The sequence below is a fragment of the Bos indicus genome, chromosome 13 (assembly GCF_029378745.1).
Source record: "Bos indicus isolate NIAB-ARS_2022 breed Sahiwal x Tharparkar chromosome 13, NIAB-ARS_B.indTharparkar_mat_pri_1.0, whole genome shotgun sequence".
In the NCBI taxonomy this organism is placed as follows: Eukaryota; Metazoa; Chordata; class Mammalia; order Artiodactyla; family Bovidae; genus Bos; species Bos indicus.
The window spans coordinates 29,224,421-29,245,862 of record NC_091772.1 but is presented as its reverse complement, the minus strand read 5'-3'; the positions used below and the strand labels follow the sequence as shown (position 1 = coordinate 29,245,862).

At 43.4% G+C, this 21,442-nt stretch overlaps 1 long non-coding RNA gene across 1 annotated transcript in view; it reads left to right on the top strand.

Moving 5' to 3' along the window:
• Positions 1-4,662: 4,662 nt before the first annotated feature.
• Positions 4,663-21,442, top strand: part of LOC139186658 (uncharacterized) — a 96,885-nt gene continuing 80,105 nt past the window's right edge. Inside the window, exons 1-2 of the long non-coding RNA XR_011570329.1 lie at positions 4,663-5,986; positions 10,861-10,958. This is a non-coding gene — a long non-coding RNA (uncharacterized lncRNA). The remainder of the gene's footprint in view (positions 5,987-10,860; positions 10,959-21,442) is intronic.

The window sequence follows — 21,442 nt, the reverse complement described above, 5'->3', positions numbered from 1 at the left end:
GCATGGGTTCCATCCCTGGTTGGGGAACTAGGGTTCCCACATGCTCTGTGGCACAGCTTAGAAAGAAAGAAAAAAACAATGTTTTTTTTTTTTTTTAAATGCAAGATGCTGCCCTCTACTGTGCATCAGCAGAACTTTAAATTTTTAGTTAGAATTGAAATTAATTAATGAATTTAGTATTATTTCCCCTGTTGGCCTTAGGATTTTTTTTTCAGGATATCCGTTTTCTGTTCTTGATCTGAGGTGTCTAACGGAAGTCAAACATGTCCGATTGATGCGCTAGCCTCCTGCACAGAGAGCAGAGCCTCTCTCTTCTGGTCCCATAGCCCCTTTTCCTGTGGGGCAGTGGCTGAGTCCCTGGGCCTCCAGATGAGCAATATTTCTCATCTATAAACTGATGAAAAGGGCTACCCAGCCCTTTTCAGTCTACAGCAAGTCTGAGGAGCACAGTTTCACCCGTTCATTCATTCATTCGACCAATCCATGGTGGAGCCTGCTGAGTACCAGCCCTGGATCCCTTGTGAGGAAGGAGGTTGGGGGTCGGGGACTGCCATCCGGGAACCAGGGACCCAGGAAGAAATAGACCGACACACAAAATGAACAAGCCACGGAACCATTTCTCAAGGGACTCCTTCCTCCATTCTTGGCTTCCAGCCTTTTTCCTTTCCTAATACTAAAATTCTTTTCTGAAACACAAAGCTGGACATCACTGCCTTGCTCAGAAACTGGCTCCCTGTTCAATATAATAAAGTCCAGTTTCTCTGTCCTGGACGTTTCTCTATTCCGGCCGCTCCATCAAGCTGCTTCCGGTGTTTTGAACTCATAGCAGGTGGCCTTGGCTGGGCATCAGGTGCACTGCCAAGTGCTTTATCTGTTCATCTTTGCCACAGGCCAAGAGCTCCTATCACTACCCTCTGCTTATCGACGGGGAAACCAAGGCAGGGAGGAGCCAAGGAACTGGCCTGAGGCTGCACAGCTTGTAAAGAGCAGGTCCCTGGAGCTCAGACCCAGGTCCCACTTACGGCAGAGCCTGTGTCCTTGGCTTCTGTGCCACGCTGCCACCTAGCTTCAGGCTTCTGCACCTCTGCTCACATCAGGTGTGTGGGCCGTCTGGTGAAATCTCATCAGTTACTCACGAGGCAGCTCAGAGGTCCTGAGCACCAGACTGCCCCTCACATCCATGGCCCTGCTCTGCCACCCCCAGCCCTGGAAGGGCCCCTGCCTAGGTCAAGCCTTATCACGTGTGGCGGAGTTCATACTCATTTGCCTCCCTGAACACGTGACCAGGATCTCATCCACACCTGTTGCGGCCTGAGCTAAACACAGGTTTGCTGAATGGCAGGAAATGAACAGCGCAGGAGAGAGTGCCCTGCACGCTGGAAAGCCTCAGAGAATCAGAAGTCAACAGATGCTTTTAAAATGCCTTTATAAAATGCAAACGGATATAGGAGATGAAATGTGCCTGAGCATTGTTTGGTCTTGATTTTAGTATTACAATTCAGGATGGCTTCTGCCATTTTAACCAGGGTTCACTATCTGGGGAAGTGCTTATGTTACTTACTGAGAAAGAGACTTGAAACTGTCCTGACACAGACTTTGCACAAAGGCAACCTTGAGGGACTTCCACGGTGGTCCACTGGCCGGGACTCTGTGTTGCCAATGCAGGGGACCCAGGTTCAATCCCTGGTCAGGGAACTAGGTCCCACATGCTGCAACTAAGACCCGGTGCAGCAAAATAGTTTTTTTTTTTTTTTTTAAGGCAACCTTGACTCTCCTGACAGAGCTCCAAGTAGCTTCAGTGCAGTGACTTGGACTGGGAGAAAAGTTTTTTATTTATCCTTTATGTCACCAGGAAATGGGTAGGACCCTGGTCTCGGATTCATGCACTTGGTTCTGCCTGGGGCTCTGCCCCTCACCGACTGTTCCTTATTAAACTTCTCAGTGGAACAAGGGAGTTCCCCAAATGATTTCTGGGATTCCTTTAAATCCCAGGGTTCTTAGATTCAGATCTTGGCTCTGCAGCCTCATTGCTTAGAGTCATTTAATTGATTTTAGAAAGCGGTTTCCTTGGCTATAAATTGGAGCTGGCCTAAATTATCAGAAGTCTGTGGGCACTGTGAAGAAATATGAATATAAATTGCCCTTGCAATTAAAAATCTAACAAATGGGAACTTCCTGGTGGTCTAGTGGCTAAGACTTCGCATTCCCGATGCCAGGTGGGCCCGACTTTGATTCCTGGTCAGGGAACTGGCTCCCACATCCTGCAACTAAGGTTTCACACTCCACAACTAAAGATCCCCACATGCCACAACTGAGACCAGTGCAGCCAAATAAATAAATAGTTATTTTTTTAAAAATCTAATAAATGGAAAGAACTAAAGAGTGCTGTGTGTTCTCAGAGCTAAGTTCCAAAGGATGACTTCCTATGGTAGAAGCCAATTTTCTCTTTTTAGAAGATTAGATAGGTGAAACCTGGAGTCTTTTTTTTGAGGGGGGGCTGTGTGACAAAATGAGATTTATATAGTCTGTGACAATAGAAACTACATCCCTTGTTCTCTAAGTAGATTGTCTTCCTCTTTCTCTGGTCTTCACTTTCTCTCATTTCATCATATCTATCTGATCTTCCTGAATAATAGTTCTAGACTCAAAAATGAGTAACCTTAATGCCTTTTGTGACTGCAAATGAAAATTGCTTTATATGAAATAATTTGGAATCAAGGAGAAATTATAACATTAAAAAAACAAAATCTTCTTAAATAATGTTATGTGCTTGGCTATTGTAAGTAGTGCTGCTATAAACATTGGGGGGCATGTATCTTTTTGAATGAACCTGGGTCATAGTTTCATGAGTGTTTGCTTTATAATTATCTACAACACAGACATTCTTTATATACTCTTCTTAGTACGAAATATTCCACAGTCCATTTTTTTTCAATGACAACATTTCAGTTAAACCTAACGACTGGCTCTGTAAAAAAAACCTTGGTCCCCTAGGAAGTGGACACCAGCATGTCTGGGAAGAAGAAAGAAACCAGGAGCTTTCACAATATGATGGTCTTGAAGAAAGGATCTCTAATTTCATCTCTAAGCAGGCCTCTCTCCCGCTGCCTTGCAGTACTATCTTGCCTATCAACCAGCTCTCCCTGTGGGTTCTAGCAACTGCCAATACGCAGTGGAGTGAATACAATTTGTTCTGAGGAACAAAGGTGAGATAATTAGGGTGCATTCACATTGCAGCAAAAGGAATTAGATTAGATTTGCTTCACCTGTTACTTGTTTAAATCAATAGCACTGGCAACCATTGTAATAAATCTGTAGGATGTATATTGGCCTTACCACATTTGTCCGTGCAAACCCCAGACCTCCATATCTTCACCTCCTTTTACTGGCCCCTTATGGGGAGGCTGATCGAGTACAAGCATCTGTTGATAGGAAATTTTATTTGGAATTCACTTAAAAGCCCAGATCCCTATAAAAATGGAACAAACGGAGGTTATAAGGGGAGGAGAGCCCATGCATAATAAATTACCCTTCACTTTCACTTTGTAATTTCTTTTGGCCCTAATCTCTATTTTCATGTCTGTGTTAAACATGGCAGAGATTTGTCTGCCTGTGAGGGCTGTGGGAGCACTGGAGTGTGAGGCCCTTGAAAACCAGACTCTCTCCTGTTCTTAGAGGAAGAAGTACTTTGGGATGCTCCTCCTAGAAATTTCGAAGGGGGACCTTCAGTGTATCATTTGGGGAGGTAAAGTCCATGCAACAGTGTCTTATTTCCGTCAGCTTCTTCTACAAGGGGTTTTACTGTTATTTTAATAGGATGGATATGTTTCTTTGAAAAGAGCACCATGTAAGGGAATGAATAAATAACTAGTAAGTAAGATTTAAATTCATTCTAATAAGAGACTGTCTTAGTTATTTCCCTCCAGACGTTGGACATGCCCCATGTTATTCTGTAGCACCAGTGCCTGGCGTGGTAGGAGCCACTGGTGGGGACTGGAGCCACTGGTGGGGATTCACTGAATCACATTGAATGAATGAATGGATGAGATGAACGCTGAGTCCGGCATCCAGGCTTTCATTAGTGCTCTTTCCCGACCATACTTTCAGGATCCCTGGATCTGGAGACTTTTCCCCCAGCTTGTTATTCTGTTAATTTTGAGTGGAAAAACAGTGACAGTTTTCCATTGCACCCAGCACTAAGGTCATCAGTAACCTGAGGCTGAGTTTGTGGTATTAGGATCTTAAAGATCAAGATTCTGTTTGTATCTGAAATAAAAAATTGAGTTGTGCTAATTCATGTGGAAGAGCACATCACATCTTTTCCCATAAAATGAGATTATTAAATGAATTGTAAATATAATGGATGAGTTTAGATGGCCTCTCAAGGGAATTAAAAGAGATATCCTCTACTTTAGGCTCCAAAGCTTTGGATCTCTTCCTTCAGTTCAGTTCAGTTCAGTCGCTCAGTTGTGTCTGACTCTTTGCGACCCCATGGAATGCAGCACGCCAGGCCTCCCTGTCAGATCCCTTGGTGGTTGTCAAAACCAATTTCTGGGCCCTGAAAATAAAAGAAAACAAGCACCTGTCCACAGGGGTCACTCATCATGCCTCCCAAACATAAATTTCTGTGAAACAGAACCATAAGAGTGGGAATTTAAGGCAATGTGTAGTTAGTGAGAAATATTTTTCTTTTTGCTAGGCTGTGTATGAAATTGAATGGTTATAAAAGCAGTCTGCCTTCACTGCAGGCACGCAGATTTGGGGGTCAAGCACAGATGCCCTCCACAGAAGCACAGGGCCAGGGCCTGCTGAGGGTTGTAGTGCCCGAGAGCCTCCTTGGCCTCTCAAACATCAAAGTGCCCAGGAATCAATACCTGTGCTCCGCCAGTATGTCTACTGAACCAGAGCCAATAGCATCAGTGAGTAACTTCCTAGGAAATGTCTCTTTTTCCTTCCTTCTTTCCTTTCTCCTCCCTCCCTCTTTCTTTGTTCTTGTTTTGATTTATAACAAGAGCACTGTGGCTGAATTTTTTACAAGCATTTGACAAAAACCCCACCACAGCCTAGATCATCAACATTCATCTTCTGGATGACGTGTGCCAGTCAACCATTTTCCTGTTGACCAAAAAAGAGGCTTCCAGCTCCCTGGAGGGGCAGGAACACGCAGAAACAAGACCATAAAAGTGCATTCCAAGCTGGAGTGAAGGGCCATGAGGTGTCGAGGCAGGGGGAGTTTGTGGTTTCCCAGGTAAGCAGATCTAGAGTCAAATCCTGTTTCATTTATGCATTTACTCAGAAAATATTGGAATATTTGATATCTGTCCTATTGGCCAGATTCTATTCCAGGCATCCATGGTATATCAGTAGACAGAGAAATTCCCTATTTTCATTGAACTTGCAAGCTCATAGAGCATGCAAAAGACAATGCAACCAAATTACCATGTTTTGTTGATCTGGGGTAAGTACAGAGTTTCACCATTAGCTGCTCTGAATTTGGGAGGCTTTCTGTAATCACAGAGCATCTTACAATTACTGTCGGCCAGGCAGCTGCCTTTAAGTATGTCATCAACTGCGACTGTGCTGAGCAGAGCTATGAAATAGGAGCGGGGCAGGCGCACAGCCGTTATCGCGAGAGTATTAGCAGGAAACCCGGAAAGCGACCGTTAGAGATCCCGCTGTGCCAATGGTCAGCCTAGCAGTGGTGGGACTCGCGGCAGAAAGTGTGGTGAGAGGCGGATTACAGCCTTCTCCCCGGGGCCCTCCAGGTGCTCTGGCCTCAGGCCAGCAGGTGAACTGGGGGGCCGTGGGGACAGGCCAGGGGCTGTGTCTCTCACACGGCTGCCTGTTGGTCGGGTCCAAGCCTGGAAGTGACCGTGAACCTCTTCCCGCTCCTCGCCTGCGAGACTTGATGGCGACGTTAGTCGTCTCCACTGGTCTCCGTCCACAGAAGCCCCAGCAGCTGAAGGATACACACACTGCCATTCAGGTAATGCCTTCAAGCAGCTTCAGTCTCTCCATTCAAGTTTCAGAAATCAATCCGGCTTAGATGAGTTGTCTAACCCTGGGAGGTCAGGGTTAAATTGCAGGGACATTGCATGTCATTCCTTCGGGTCCACCTCTGTGGTCCGGGCTGTTCTAAGAAGAGCAATCACTATGAGTTTGGAATTAACCCAATTGGTATTAGCTATGACATGTATTCCTATTGATCCTGTACAATGGAGTCTCTCCAGTTAAATGAAAAGCCTGGGGGCCGGTGGGGTCCTGGGTGCTTGGCTGCCTCGTTGATGATGGCTGGGCGGGGACTTGGATCTGAGGGGGCTGCCAGCGGAGATCTACCTCTTCAGCAGGGCCTGGGTGCTGGCAGGAAGACCCAGACTGGGGGCTTGACCAATGCTCCTGGGACTCTGTCCTCTTAGCCAGGATCTGGCCCTCAGAGAGTGAAAGTCGAGCCTTGGGACCTTGCCTTTTCTAATCTGAATGGAGAATAACGTTTGGTGAAGGTTTACAGGAACATCGTGACCTGACCATGACTTCGCCTCAAGAACAAAGGACCTGGGACTTCCCTGGTGGGCCAGTGGTTAAGACTTCACCTTCCAATGCAGAGGATGCAGGTTCAATCCCAATCCCTAGTAGGGGAACTAAAATCCTATAAGCCTCATGGACACAAAACCAAAACATAAAACAGAAGTAATATTGTAACAAGTTCATTAAGGACTTTAGAAATCATCCACATCCTAAAAAAAAAAAAAAAAAAAAGAACAAAGGATCTGATACCAAGAAGTCTGCAACAACTAACCATGACCCTTTCCTAGAAAAAGGCTTTGCTGAAAGCTCTCAGGAGTTTGGGGGTTTTAAGGCATGAGCCACCTGTCTCCTTGCGGGGGCCCTGCAATAAGCCTTTCTCTGCTGCAAATTGCAATGTTTTGGTATCCTTTGTCCTCACTGTACATCAGGCACATGGACTTGAGTTTGATAACAGCTGATCATAGTGTTGCTGCTCCAATCCAGTCATGCACATTGTTGGTACTCTATGCATAGAATTTAATTTGCCACTTAAAGATGTCTCCAAAAAGAGTCCTTGATGATTCGGCATTGAAACAACAAGCTATGTAAACTGAAAGACTGGGAACCAAGAAGCAAATACTCATTCTTGGAAGAATGACCACAATTCCATATTTTCTTTTTAAATTAAAAAAAAATTAAATTAATGTTTTCTGTTTAAAGCATTATATTCTTTTTGATCAAAATCATGTGGGTATTTAATTTTGAGGACATTAGATTTTAGGTTTTGAATTATATTATTGGATTTATAATTGCTTTATGATGTTATTAGTTTCTGCTGTACAACCCTAACCATATAAACAACTAACAATGTTATGACACCTTAAGAAAGGAAGATACCTCCAAGTAGATGTAGCCATATTATATTTTATTAGTGAGCTCTATTTGCAGATGGATTGCTGATCACATGCCAAGGATATCAAGGCTGTAGACGACTCTAAAAACTTCTGAATTACACAAATTACCAAAGAAACTTGAGCTGTGTGACCTGACATTAGGCATTGACTCAGCTGGCTAGTCTTCCCTTTTAGTGACACATGACCTAATGATGTGTCTGAAAGTTCTTGCTGCCTTTGATAAAATGTGGTATTTTGAGTATAGGAAGTGTTGTACAGGAGAATAACATAGGAAGGTGCCATTGCAAATGGTGTGGATTTGAAAGTGCTCACTGGGCAAGTGACATTTGAGCCAAGACCTGGGGGAACTCAAGGAAGAGCCATGCTTCCTTCCAGGGGAAGAGTGTTTAGGGAAGAATGACTAAAAAAATAATGATTTCAGGGCATACTGCAGCAAAACGCAAAATAATTTAAAGCTCTCGCTGGGATGTATGTTTCAGGAAGACTATGAGCTTGTGGCTGTTAGATCTCCCTGGAGGTCGATATTTGTGGATTACATGAATAAACTCAAAAAATGAAAAGGAATGCTATAGTGAGGGATGAAACCATTAACATTTAAAGTTACATTTATTTTAAAATTTATTTATTTAGCCATGCTGGGTCTTCATTGCTGTGCTCAGGCTTTCTCTAGTTTCAGAGAGTGGGGGCTACTCTCTAGTTATGATGTGCAGGCTTCTCACTGTTGTGGCTCCTTTTGTTGCAGAGCACGGGCTCTAGAGCATTTGGGCTTCAGGAGTTGTGGCACATGGGCTCAGGAGTCGCAGCTCCTGGGCTCTAGAACACAGGCTTGATAGTTGTGGTGCACAGGCTTAGTTGCTCTGAGGTATGTGGGAGCTTCCTGGACTAGAAATTGAACCCTCTTCTCCTGCACTGGCTGGTGGATTCTTTACCACTGAGCCACCAGGGAAGCCCTAAAGTTACATTTAGATTGTTGCTGTTAATGTTGTCATAAGGTTTAATACTATTGTGGTCTGAATGTTTGTGTTCCCCCCAAACTCATATATTGGAACCCTAACCCCCAAGGTGATGGTATTAGGAGGTTAGGCTTTTGGAAGATGATCAGGTCATGAGGGTGGAGCCCTCCTAATAGGGATTAATGCCCTTAGCACAACGGTAGTGCATCTTACTCCAGATCAGAAGGTTGTATGTTCAAGTCACATCAGGGTGAAGCTGGCTTTTTTTTTTTTTGGATATGCAGGTGGCTCTGTGGTCAAGAATCTGCCTGCCAATGCAGGGGACACAGGTTTTATCCCTGGGTTAAGAAGATCCTCTGGAAGATGAAATGGCAACCCACTCCAGTATTCTTGCCTGAAAAATCCCATGGACAGAGTTGCCTGGTGGACTGCAGTCCATGGGGTTGCAAAGAGTCCAGCACAACTGAGTGACTGAACATGCATGCATGCATGCCCTCATAAGAGACCCTACAGCTGGATACAAGAAGTCTGTGACCCAGAAGAGGGCCTTCCTGATCTTGGACTTTCAGCTTCCAGAACTTTGAGAAATAAATTTTTGTTGTGTTTTAAGCCACCCAGTCTATGGCATTTTGTTATAGAAGCCCCAATGGACTAAGAGAAGTTTTTTAAAGAATTAAAAAACTAAACAATATATGTCCCCAGAGAATTGCAAATTAAAGCAATTATCAAATGTACCATTAGAATGGCAAAGATGTCAAACAGTGACAACCTCACATGCTGATGACAATGTGGAACAGAAGAAACTCTCATCCATTGCTGGGGGAATGTAGATTGGTACAGCCACTTCGGCAGTTTCTTAAAAGACTTAACCATAATCTTACCATGCAATCTAGCAATTGCAGTCCTTGGTATTTATCCAAATACATTTATAAGTTATGTCCACATATCTTCAAAAATCCTGCACATGGATGTTTATGGCAGCCTTATTTATAATTTCCAAAACTTGGAAGTAACCAAGATGTCCTTCAGTGGATGAATGGTTAAATAAATTATGGTATATCCAGATAGTGGGATATTATTCAGCACTAAAAAATGACATGGAGGAAACTTAGATGCATATTACTTACTGAAGAAAGCAATATGAAAAAGCTACATACTATATGATTCTAACTATGTGACATCCTGGAAAAGACAAAACTATGGAGACAGTAAAGGATCAGTGGCTGCAGGAGTTGGGGGAAAGAGGGTTGAACAGCAGAGTGCCAAGGATTTTGAAGGCAGTGAGACTACCCTGTCCGACATTATAATGGTGGATACATGTCATTACACAGTTGTCAAAACTCACTGAATGTAAAACACCAACACCAAGAATGAACCTTAATGTAAAGTATGGTTTTGGGTGATAACGATGAATCAGATTCACTGGTTGTAACAAATGCACCGCTCTAGTGTGGAGTTTGATAGCGGGGGAAACTGTGTGCACGGGGGCGTGGGCAAATGGTAATATGTGGGAACTCTCCACTTTCTGCTCAAAAGCACAGAAAGTGAGCCTAAAAGTGCTCTAAAAATAGTCCATTATAAGTTAAAAAAAAAGCCCTCATGATAATAATTACAATCCTGGAGCTAAAATTCAACATTACTTCAACAAAGCTTAAGGCAAGGGGTCATTAAGAAGAGAGGATACAATAAGTTGTCACCATATCATCTTGTTTGATTTGGAGAAGAGGGAGATTAAAATATTAATTATTGATGTTGCTAGAAAATGTAGTTTAATTGAGTTAGCTAAAAATGGAAGCAAATCTAGTAGACTAGACATAGAACGTAGAACTTCAGGAAGAGTGTGCTAAGTCACTTCAGTCGTGTCTGACTCTGTGCAACCCTAGGGAATGTAGCCTTCGAGGTTCTTCTGTCCACAGGGATTCTCCAGACAAGAATACTGGAGTGGGTTGCCGTGCCCTCCTCCAGGGGATCTTAGCAACCCAGGGATAGAACCAGCATCTCCTGCGCCTCCTGCACTGCAGGTGGATTCTTTGCCTCTGAGCCACAAGGGAAGTCCTCAAGAAGAGTGTAGAAAAGGAAAAAGAGAGTTTAATGGATCCAGTATATATTAGGAAAGAAAAGAAATTGAGATAATATAATATATATAAAGCGTAAATAGAGTAAGAATAACATCTTCACCTACCAACAAGACACAACTCCCCCATCTCCTGCTCCAGACTGTTAAGGAATAGGCTGGTTCTGGGTGTGGGCAGGGAGGGAAGGTGACTACACGGGACTTCTCTCAGGGCTCCCCGTAGCGAGGTGGGTGCTGGCAGGGGATGCTCTGCCTTCTTCCCCCAGGGGAGCCTGCGGGCAGCAGAGAAAGGAGTTTCCAAAACCTGATTCATCCCATGCCAGCCATCCATCTGCTTGTGAGATTTTTCTGGGTATTGCTATGGTGGGAATCAGGCAGGAATTAACTCAGAAGCAAAGTCATCCCTCTCTTCCAGATGCTGTGGTGCACGAACGTTACTCTGGTCCATGTTCTCTTGCTCACTGCTGCCTCGTTGACATGAAGAGATGGTCAGGCGCATCCTCCTGTGACCTGGTGAATAGTCCCCTCTGTGTGGGTCTGAGGGTGTGGACCAGCCAGCCTCTGTGTGGTTACGGTAGTTTTTTGTTTATCCCCTGTTATGTGTCCCTTTGACTCATTCTTGTCTAAGGCAGCTCTGAGCTCAGGGGTTTTACCAGACTCTGTGGGGGAAGTGCTTCCATATCTCCCTTTGCAGTTGCTTATCACAGGCCAGTTAGTCCTGATCCACTGAGCTGTCAGTCCTGCCCCATCTGCATCACACTGTCCACAAAGTTCCCAGCATTTCACTTTGCTATTTCCCAGAGCTCTTTTCTTGACTAATTTTTGTGTGTTTTGGTTATATCCATGGAGATTTGAGAAGGAGGGGATACAGATGACAATCTGAAGATACAAGTTGCAGTTCTAAAATGGCAGCCTTGTTGTAATAGCAATATTCTACTTACTCTGAGGGTGAAACACTCATTTGGGTGTGCCAAGTCTGTGATAATATGTGTGTTAAGAAACGAAGCCCATCCTTATGAGCACACCCAGCATGCTTCCCCAAGGCGTTTGCCTGGCTCTCCCCACCTCTATGCTGGCCTTTCCTTCAGACATTTACATAGTTTAGTTCCCTTCACTCAGTTCTCTGCTCTGATGTCCCCTCCTCAAGTTATTTCCCCCATCTCTTCAATCCTTGCTTTGTTTTTATTTCTTAGCACGTATCACTCCTTGATGGGCTTCCCTGGTGGCTCAGTGGTAAAGAATCCACCTGCCAATGCAGGAGATGCAGGTTTGATCTCTGGTCTGGGAAGATCCTCTGGAGAAGGAAATGGCAATCCACTCCAGTATTCTTGCCTGGAAAACCTCATGGACAAAGCTTTGTGGGCTATAGTCTATGGGATCACAAAAGAGTCGGACACAACTTAGCAACTGAATGACAGCAGCAACAATCACTCCTCGACATTGTATTAGGTATTTATCTGTTTGCTTTCTGCCTTCCCCTTCAATAGGAATAAACTCCAGAAGAGGGCAGGAACTTTGCCAACTTCTGTATCCACGGCACCTAGAACAGTGGCACACAGGAGCATCTGTCCGTATTTGTGAACATGAGGATGTGTGGCCATGGAGAAACTGAGATAGCTGAACCATAGTCCTCACTTTTTCCATAATGTCAGATTCACACTACAACTAACCTTATTGCTTCAGAGGTGTTTTATTCCTATATATATATCTATGTATATCTATCTATCTATCTATCTATATATCTTGCATTTCATTGCATGGTAATATGTCAACTTTCTGGTTAACAAATCCACCTCTGTGATATTGAGGTATAAAGCCTGGAGCTATAACCATATCAGAGATCTAAATCTGCTACCTGTCACCTTGGTGTCTGGGGTGTCCCTCTGAGTATAACCTTTTATTTGTGAGCATATAACTTGGATTTGCCAGCTGGACAATCCTTCAGAAATAATAAGGCAGTTCCACAGTTCCCAGTAGTTGTGTCTGGTTGGTTCTGTCCTCAGCTGACATCATTTTATTAATATGAGCAATCCCTCCCTGCCTTTCTATTATTTTGCAGTGTGATTAATGGTAAGCTTCTGGATGGAAGGAGCTTTTACAGCAGTAAATGATCATTTAAGTCATGCTTTGATTACCTCCAGCTGCCTGTTCATGGAGACATTAACTGTTCAAGGTGGAAAGTCATTGCTAGATGTAGGATTTAAGTACCCAGAGCGGTTAGAGTGGAAAGAAGGTTCTGAGGAGGACTGAGTTTCCGAGTATTGTGGGCTGATTTTCTGAAGCAGTGTTTCGGCAAAGGCAAGGGTTAGTCAACTCATTAGTAAAGTTGCAGGGCTTCCCAAGTGGCACTAGTGGTAAAGAATCCAACTGTCAGTGCAGGAGACATAAGAGACTTGGGTTCAGTCCCTCAATCTGGAAGATCCCCTGGAAAAGGAAGTGGCAACCCACTCCAATATTCTTGCCTGCAAAAGCCCTTGGACAAAGGAGCCTGGTGCAGAGTCGGACATGACTGAGCAACTGGGCATGAGCATGAGGTGCTATCCGCACTAAAAGTCCTCCAGGAGAGACGTGTGAGCCAGGAAAATAACAGTTCCAAGGAAGGAAGGAGGAGGCAGAGGAGGCGGAGACCAGGGAAGAAGGGAAACTGTTTTTGTTGGAAAGTAATAGAAGAATTTTGCTCACTGATGTCAGTTTAAGTCTTTTATCCAGAACACTTACTAGTAGGGCCATAATTGGTTCTCTTTCCCCCTGAATTCTGGAGATAATAATACAGAAGTCAACAGAAGTGCTTTGATGTTGCCAAAATTGCCTTGTGCACCGGCTTCTGGAAGCAGCATTTCAGGGCACAGGTATCATCCAGTTGTAAATTGAAGCTGGTACCAATGGACAGATGTAATAAACATACGGATGGCTACTCCCAGAATTCCTCCTTTTGTAAATTAGTAATTCAGAGTCTTGAGTCATTGTCAGGAAGCCAGAGGCTGTTCTGGCTCCCAGAATGATTTTCAGGGTTGCTTATTGACCGTATGATGCTATGTAGGACCAGAACGTGGATATGGATTCAGACTAGCCCAAAGGGTACATTTTGGTGAAAGCTCGTTGTAGGAAAATCCCATATCTGTTTGGAATGCTCTATAATTCCCTCTTGGTTTAGCACCCCTCTGTGGCACCAGACCCAGATGGGATGTTAAGTGATGGGATATATCAGAGAGTATGGGAAGAATCCCCCTGTGCAAGTTTTGCCTCCAGTTCGGCCTTAAAGGTGCCTTGAGGCAAAGTCATTATCATATGTACTGGTTCATGCTTAACACATTCAGATATGTGACACTCTACCATTAGCCCTGGAAACTCTTCAGATGTCACTTAACTCATTATTAACCAGGAAATTTTTGTAGAAACTAATACCTATTGTCAGTGATTTTTCTTTTGGCCAGCCAGAAATTAATTCTGTTACTTCACTAACACTTTGTGGGTTATTACATTTAATAGTTATACTTAACATACCTGTAAAATCTTCTAATTTTCATGAAATGTTGTCTTCAATCCACTCCTCTGTAGAAGCAAAGAAATATTCTCCAGCACTGTGAGTTTCGTGTTCACTTTTCATATCAGAATCAATCACTAAGTCTTTTTGTCTTTTTCTTTGTCTAACATTCAGTTCAGTTCAGTTCAGTCACTCAGTTGTGTCCGACTCTTTGCGACCCCATGAACTGCAGCACGCCAGGCCTCCCTGTCCATCACCAACTCCTGGAATCCACCCAAACCCCACGTCCATCGAGTCGGTGATGCCATCCAACCATCTCATCCTCTGCCATCCCCTTCTCCTCCTGCCCTCAATCTTTCCCAGCATCAGGGTCTTTTTTAATGAGTCAGCTCTTTGCATCAGGTGGCCAAAGTATTGGAGCTTCGGCTTCAACATCAGCCCTTCCAATGAAGACCCAGGACTGATATCCTTTAGGATGGACTGGTTGGATCTCCTTGGAGTCCAAGGGACTCTCAAGAGTCTTCTCCAACACCACAGTTCAAAAGCATCAATTCTTCGGCTCTCAGCCTTCTTTATAGTCCAACTCTCACATCCATACATGACCACTGGAAAAACCATAGCCTTGACTAGACGGACCTTTGTTGGCAAAGTAATGGCTCTGCTTTTTAATATGCTATCTAGGTTGGTCCTAACTTTCCTTCCAAGGAGCAAGCATCTTTTAATTTCATGGCTGCAATCACCATCTGCAGTCATTTTGGAGCCCAGAAAAATAAAGTCAGCCACTGTTCCCACTGTTTCCCCATCTATTTGCCATGAAGTGATGGGACCGGATGCCATGATCTTAGTTTTCTGAATATTGAGCTTTAAGCCAACTTTTTCACTCTCCTCTTTCACTTTCCTAAGAGGCTCTTTAGTTCCTCTTCACTTTCTGCCATAAGGGTGGTGTCATCTGCACATCTGAGGTTATTGACATTTCTCCCGGTGATATTGATTCCAGCTTGTGCTTCCTCCAGCCCAGCGTTTCTCATGATGTACTCTGCATATAAGTTAAATAAGCAGAGTGACATTCACCTAATTTGAATCACAACTGTTTTATGAAGAACTGTCTTCTGAGACACGAGTATATATGTCTCTTGGACAATCAGAGAAAGCCTCTGCATACAACTCACTGAAAAATTCTTCTTCACTCAACCATTCACAATGCATCATTTTTGAAAATTTTATGTTTATAATAATCACAAGGCTGGAGCAAAAACCTAATGGAGCAAAATGTGAATGATAACAATTGTAAGTTGTACAATGAAGTGAAAAGTGAAAGTGTTAGTTGCTTAGTCATGTCTGACTCTTTGTGACCCCGTGGATTGTAGCCTGCCAGGCTTCTCTGTTCATGGAATTCGCCACGCAAGAAAACTAGAATGGATAGCCATTCCCTTCTCCGGAGGGTCTTCCAGACCCAGGGATGGAACCTAAGTCTCCTGCATTGCAGGCAATTCTTTACCATCTGAGCCACCAGGGAAGCCCAGTGTTTTGATAACAGAATATATATTCATGTCTCTGGTCAATAATGTGTTTAATATGTTGGCAACAAAGCTACCCCTTGAATCCTCCCACAGGTCAAGTTGCAAGATCTCAGGCAAATAACACAATTACATAAATTCTAATAAGAGGGTTAAGTCATCAGCAAGGGGCCTTGATTCATGGTAAAAAAGTGAAGATGGCATAGCATTAACAATGTGGGCTTGGGAATCTGAAAAATACACAGACCCCTAAAGGGTAGTGAATAAGCTTCAGCTAATTACCCAGCTTCTGGGAGCCTCAGTTTCTCCATCTGTGAGATGGGTTCTTAGTAGCAGACCTTGCATATTCTAAATGCATAATTGCCATTGTATGATTACTGCTATTGTCATTAATTATAGAGAGTAATAGGAAGAAATAGCCAAAACAAAATTGACTCCAGATCTCTGTTCGACCAAATTCCCCAAAATCAAATTCAAGAATCCCTCAACTGTATGTCATTGCCATCAATGCCAACTGGACAGTCATTTCCCTCCGTCCTTCTTTCATACAGTCTTCAGTTATTATGTAGAAAGTGAAAATCTTACCATGTTACTTCCTTCCCCCGGCTCCAGATTCCTGAGAAAAGGCCTCTATGATCTCCCCATGGGGGCCCCTGAGGACAGCCTACCTTGGCCCCACTGTAATTCCATGGGGGGCGGTTATGAATTATGATTCTATATCAGAATCCCCCTGGATCCTGATTAGATGGAACTATCTGTAGTAGTACTTGCAGTTGCTAGGGTTCCCTGGGATGCTCACATCTTCCTCTTTCCCTTCTATTATCAATTTGGGCACTGCTACTCACACATCTTTAAGACTCAACCCCGGGGACTTCCGTTATGGTCCAGTGGCTGAAACTCTGCACTCCCAGGGCAGGGGGCCCAGACTCAATCCCTGGTTGGGGAACTGGATCCCACATACCACAGCTAAGACTGGTGCAGCCAAATAAATAAATTTTTTTTAAAAAAAGAAAGAAAAACAAAAAGACTCAACCCAAATGTGGTCCCCTTTGTGAATCCTGGGCTCAGACCCAGGAGGGCACTCCCTCCATTGTGCTGGATCTGGGGCATAGATAGCTTTCTGGTTGCACGTATGTCATGGGGTGGCAGGTGGTTGCTTACCTGCCTCCTTCCTCCACTGGACTGTGAGTTTCTGAGGGGTTCAGACCTTGTCTTGCTCATTTTGGTGGCCTCCATGCAGAACTCAGTACTTGATGGCAGTTGCTCAGCAAGTGAGTAGAATGAATCAGTGAATGATAATCAGTGTTGCATATAAGAAGCTGGACGTACCTCCAAGTGTCAACTTCTTCCCATTGTGCCCGGTAGGAAACCTAAGTCCAGACAGACCTGGTCATGCCCCCATGCTTTCCAGCCCCAGCTCCTTGGGCCTTTCATTTCACCAAGTCTGGAGGTGCTTCCCAGTTTCCCATGCCTGTCCAACAAACCTTTCCTTCTTCGAAGCCCCACTTAGAAATTCTACATTATTAAATACTGTTCAGTGCCAGTTATAAACAGTGGATGCAGTGCCAGTGTCTGCATCCCTTGATTATCTATATGCCCTTGAGGAACTGTATCTTTCATCATAGTGTGGTGCCCAGTGAAGTGCCTGGATCACGGGATTTATTCTGTAAATGCTGAGTGTGTAAATGGTTGATATACACTTAATAGCCTTACATTCATTTGGGACTTGTTTTCTACTGGTGTCTTAATCACCTTTTCATGTCACAGAATTCTTTTTCTAAAAATATTTATTTATTTGGCTGTGTTGAGTCTTAGTTGCAGTATATACAGGATCTTTAGTTGTGGCATGTGGGATCTAGTTCCCTGACCAGGGATAGAACCTGGGCCCCCCTGCATTGTGAATGTGGAGTCTTAGCCACTGGACCATCAGGGAAGTCCCCATATCATAGAATTCTTGAAATTACTTTTAGTACCTATCCCAGGCCCAAAGATTTAAGTGGCCCTTAATAAATATTTTTTGGTTACTTAAGGCTTTTCTTTACATTGCATTTTATAGCTTATATTTTGCCATTCTTAAATTTCTTAAAGTTATCTCCAAAGTGAAAGACAAATAATTGCTTTAAACTTTAAAAAAAAATGTTTTATCTGTTTTGTTTTATTTATATTTTCCTCAAGTTCATACACATCTATAAAAACAGATTGATGTTTCCCTGAGTAGATATTCTTCTATTTTTGTCAAAAAAAGTTTACAATTTTCTGTGACTTTCTATTTAATTAATTTATTTATCTTAATTGGAGGATAATTACTTTAAGATATTGTTATGGTTTTTGCCATGCATCAACAGGAATCGGGTGCCCTGCATCATGCATCGAATTTGCATTCAAATCAAGGTTTTAGCAAAGAAATAGCACTGTGATAACTATAGATGAAGGCGTACGTGTATGGTTAGTGCTGTTGGGTGGCAGAAAAGTAGCCCAACGCTAGAGGTCCCTCCCTCCACAGGTTCCACTGGCTCTGCCCAGGATCCCTGCCAACTTCCCTGGCTTCTGACTTGGAACAAAAAGTGAGGAGCAAAGGAAATTTGAACCAGGGAATTCTTTGTGGCATCGAAAATTAGATCTTATATATCAGTCCTGCATCACAGAGGCATTGGCAGAGAAACAAGGAAAATATTATTTTCTCCCCCCAAATCCTAGCCCCAGTTTAATTTTATTCTATTTATATCTGGCTCTTGAATTAGCCATGTGCCTTTATTCAAATCCTTTTATCTCAGCCCCATCTGGGAAGCAATCTGGGTTTGGTTGCTAGTTTTTCACTGAAATAACATCATGGAATATAAGCAAGGAATGGGATCCCCTTGCCCCTCACAGGGGCATGTCAAATCTTCAAAGATTTAGTAACCAGTTTGATGGTCTTTATTTGAGGGAAGGAATCCATGGATTGGGGGAGTATGGTGCCTCACACACTGTGGAGCCCTCTTCCCAAGGTTTTTTTTTTTTTTTCTTTTTATTATTTTTGTAATTTTTATTTTTTAATCTTAATGTTTTTTATTTTTTTTAAACTAGAATACTTTAAATATTTCAGGTTTTTTATTTTAAAGTATTTCTTTACTTATTTGGCTGCACTGGGACTATTTAGTTTTATTTTTATCATTTTAAATTTTTATTGGGGTCTTCTAGAGTGTTAGAAGAGGCAGTGTGGAAACAGGGCATGCTTGGCTAGGAGGCCAGGGAGTTCCTTCTAAGGCCAGCAGGCCCTGTATTCTAGGGTAAGGGGAGCTTGCTAAAGCTCAGTTGGAGGGTTGTGATTGGTGTGTGTTGTTTCCCCCATAGGTGTTTCTGTAAGTACAGGTGGACAGGTTTAGATTTGTGATGTGCGCTGGACCACTGGGGTGGCCTCCATACTGTGGGTCCTAGGATAAGAATCGGAGAAGGCAGTGGTACCCCACTCCAGTACTCTTGCCTGGAAAATCCCATGGATGGAGGAGCCTGGTAGGCTGCAGTCCATGGGGCTGCTAAGAGTCGGACATGACTGAGCTACTTCACTTTCACTTTTCACCTTCATGTATTAGAGAAGGAAATGGAAACCCACTCCAGTGTTCTTGCCTGGAGAATCCCAGGGACGGGGGAGCCTGGTGGGCTACCGTCTATGGGGTCGCACAGAGTCGGACATGACTGAAGCGACTTAGCAGCAGCAGCAGCAGCAGGATAGGAATTAACTTCCTGTGACAGTGGTGGGTATGGGAATAAACTCAAAGATTACCAGGATCTTGTAATTCTGGCTGTTCTTATCCAGGTCAGGGCTCCTTCCAGGCCTGAAACATGTTCATTATTCACATGCAACCAGCAAGTGCCAGAGAGGAGAATCTAAGTGGGTACCTTATTCTTTTCCCCAAGGGTCAGTTACTCGTAAGAAATCAATTGAGGTGCATACTTTTACTTTTGAAATGAGAAACACATTTTAACTTAAGTTAGAAAATACATGCACCCTAATGTTCACAGCAGTAGTATTTACAATAGCCAGGACAAAGAAGCAACCTAAATGTCCATCTACAGAGGAATGGATAAAGAAGATATGGTACATATGTACAATAGACTATTACTCAACAGTGAAAAGGAATGAAATTGGGTCATTTGTAGAGATGAGGATTGACCTAGAGGCTGAATGAAGAGTGAAGTTAAGTCAGAAAGAGAAAAAACAAATATCATATATATGTGGTATCTAGAAAAATGGTATCAGTTCAGTTCAGTCGCTCAGTCACATCTGACTCTTTGTGACCCCAGGGACTGCAGCACGCCAGGCTTCCCTGTCCATTACCAACTCCCAGAGCTTGCTCAAACTCATGTCCATTGAGTTGGTGACACCATTCAACCATCTCATCCTCTGTCATTCCCTTCTCCTCCTGCCTTCAATCTTTCCCAGCATCAGGGTCTTTCCCAATGAGTCAACTCTTCGCATGAGGTGGCTAAAGTATTGGAGTTTCAGCTTCAGCATCAGTCCTTCCATTGGATATTCAGGACTGATTTTCTTTAGGATGGACTGGTTGGATCTCCTTGCAGTCCAAGGGACTCTCAAGAGTCTTCTCCAACACCGCAGTTCAAAAGCATCAATTCTTTGGCACTCGGCTTTCTTTACATCGATAATTATACTGATGGGAACCTACTGTATAGCACAGGGAACTCTACTTAATACTCTGTGGTGAACTGAATGGGAAGGAAATCCAGAAGGGAGAGGATATATGTATACCATATAGCTAATTCATTTTGCTATACAATAGAAACTAACACAACATTGTAAAGCAACTACACTGCAATAAAAATTAATTAATAAAAAGGAAAGAAAATACAGAATAGAAAGATGTCTTTCAAGGAAATGAGTTAATCAAGTTTCAACTCTGTGTTGTGGCGCTGATGGAGTAGGGAAGAGGAGGTGGCCAGAAGTAAGAGACTGTCTGTGGCCTCCTTGTTGCTAAAGCAAATGTAATTTCTCCAAGACTGATCTTCTATGAATTCCCAAAGGCAGCATTGCAGGTCACAGGAAAGCCCGCCCCCTTCTCTATCTGCACTGCAAGGGGCCTCCAACTCCGTCTCCTATAAGCACCCACCTCTTGACATCTTATGTCCCAGGGATGTGCTGTTGATGGCAGAGGGCACCTTATAGAGCACAAAACTGGAGAAGAGGCTGGCAGTGGCTCTGGACAATTTGATCGTAGAGTTCTGGGGTCTAGGAACAGAGCCGTAAGCTCTTGTTATTGAAGGAGGAGAACCTCTCAGCTCTGTGAACCTCTCAGTCCATGTCAGGGGCTCAGCCAGAAAAGGACCAGCTCAGGGCCCGGGGCAAGGACCCTTGTTGTCCAGATGTAAAAGTGGTACTGGGTTGTCTCAAGGTCTCCATCCTTGGTTCCTTGGTCTTCTGGTTCCATGTTCATTACTCCCTGACCTAGAGCAGTGTGTACTTAGGACCAGGGAATATCCATATGTAATATAACCAAAATTGCTTTTCATGCCCAGTAGCTAAGTTCTTAAGGATTTTTGCCAAATCCAGTGGATTTGTACTTGGCCAAAAATGTGAGTAGCAAAGGAAATTTGATCCAGCAACTGTTTGATTGAGGCAGGCTTTCTTCTTCTTAAGTTTTTGTTTTATGTTGAACTATAGCCTGTTAACAATGTTGTGATAGTTTCAGGTCGACAGCAAAGGGTTTCAGTCATATATATCTATATATCTACATCCATTCTCTACCGAACTCCCCTCCTGTCTAGGCTGCCACATAACATTGAGGAGAGTTCCCCGTGCAATATAGTAGGACCTTGTTGGTTATCTGTTTTAAATATAGCAGTGTGTACATGTTGATCCCAAATTCCCTAACTGTTCATTTCCCCCATCCTTCCCCCTGTTAACCATAAGTTCCTTCTCTAAGTCTGTGAGTCTGTTTCTATTTTGTAAATTTGTATTCATTTCTTTTTAGACTCCACATATAAGGGATGTTGTAAGATAT